This window comes from Penaeus chinensis, chromosome 2 (assembly GCF_019202785.1).
Source record: "Penaeus chinensis breed Huanghai No. 1 chromosome 2, ASM1920278v2, whole genome shotgun sequence".
In the NCBI taxonomy this organism is placed as follows: domain Eukaryota; kingdom Metazoa; phylum Arthropoda; class Malacostraca; order Decapoda; family Penaeidae; genus Penaeus; species Penaeus chinensis.
The window spans coordinates 18,140,774-18,143,273 of NC_061820.1; positions in this window are offsets into that span (position 1 = coordinate 18,140,774).

Below are 2,500 nucleotides of genomic sequence, written 5' to 3' on the forward strand. Positions count from 1 at the left end.
CGGGACCATGAGGGTCAGAGTCCAGTACTCGAACCACTGAACCATCGCGGCAGTCACACACACTCACACACACACACACACACACACACACACACACACACACACACACACACACACACACACACACACACACACATACACACACACATACACACACACACACGTACATATATATGTGTGTGTGTATATACGATATATATATATATATATATATATATATATATATATATTACACATATTATTACATGTATATATATACATATATATATTTATATACATATGTATATGTATATATACATATATGTGATTGAGTGTGTGTGTTCGTGTGTGTGTGTGTGTGTGTGTGTGTGTGTTATACTTATCTATCTATATTATATTATATATTTACATTATATATATATATATATATATATATATATTTATATATATATTATACATATTTATAATTTTATATATATGTATACATATATGTGTATATATGTATATATATTATATATATCTATACATATATGTAAATATATTATATTTATATACATATAAATATAATATATGTAATAAATATATATACATATATGCATATATATGTATATATATGTATATATACATATGTATAAATATATATGTATATATACATATATACATATGCATATATATATATTTTTTTTTTTTTTTTTTTTTTTTTTTAACAGCCATTCATTCCACTGCAGGACACAGGCCTTTCTCAATTTATATTTATTTATATATTTATATATATACATATATATGTGATTGTGTGTGTGTATGTGTGTAATATATCTAGCTATATTATATTATATATGTATATATATATATATATATATATTTAACATATGTATACTTATATATATACATATATATACATATATATATATATATATATATATATATGTATACATATATGTGTATGTACATATATGTATCTACATATATGTTAGTATATATATATAAATATAATATATATAATGAATATATATATACATATATGCATATATATATATATATGTATATATGTATATATATGTACATATGTATAAATATATATGTATATATACATATATACATATGTATATATACATTTGTATATGTATGTATATATGGATATATATATATATATATATATATATATATATATATATATATATATGATATACATGAATAACATACACACACACATGTATGGATATGTATATATATGTGCATAAATATCTATATCTATATGTATATGGGTATTCATGTATATATACATATATATATGTATGTATATATACATATCATTATATACATAAATGTATATGTATGTATCTATGCGCATATATATAAATATGTATATATATACATATATATATACACACATAGATGTATGTGTGTATGTATATATATATATATATATATATATATATATATATATATATATATATATATATATATATATATATATATATATATTATGTATGAATACTCTATAAAACGATTAATAGACCAATGATATCATATATATATATATATATTATATATATATATATACGTATATGTATATGCATACATATATACATATATAAATAGCTCCTCACGACAGGTCCGATCGAGCTGCCCCAGCCACAACTTCCTAGGTCGTTCCGTAGGCATCCTCTACCCAGGATTGTCTCGTGAATCGTGAAGAGACAAACTGATGGACAGGATCACCTACAGGGAAACGAGCTAGGTGCCCGTATAACTGAGTAGGCGGTCCTGGATTAAGCAAGTAACAGGCTATACTGGTCTCATGGTTTAGCCGTCGCTTGGGCACTTGGTCTTGCCAATTGTACCCCATGGTCCAGTGCTAGGACCTGTTTCTAAAGGCACTAAGACGCAACCCCAAGGCACTAGATAGCATCCAGGTTTTACTTCCATAACACAAAGCTGGCAATGCCTTGAAGACACGTATCTTGGTCTTTCTGCACAAGTACTGGCATCTCCAAATAAATTTGTTGGCTGAATTCGTGGCTCCTGCTGCCAGGCCAGTCCATCTATCTGACAGCCCAGAGTCGTGGGTTGCACTAACAAGGTATGTATAAACTCTCTGTGACTTCAACGTTTTCGCCGCAAACATGTTTTGACTGAACAGTTTCTCCTAACAGGCCTCCCAAATCTTGGATCTTGGTCTTGGTCCAAGAGACCTCAAGACCCAAGAACTTAGCCAGATTGCTGAATGCATCAAGAGCCTCCACCAGCGATTCCAGATACTCAGACAGGATGCCAATATCGTCAGCAAAGTCAAGGTCATTGACTTTCCTATTGCCCGGTGTTACTCAACTATGACTTTGGATAGTAGTTTTGCCCATCATCCAGTCCATGCAGTTGTTGAGAAGTTTGGCGCAAGAACAAAGACAAGATAGGGCTGTACCTCTGGGGCATCCTGTTGCTCCCGAGATCCTCGCAGTTTAGCCTGGGACCGAAAGATACCCAGCTGGCCAGCAGAAGGCATTGCAGAAGTCTTGATGAT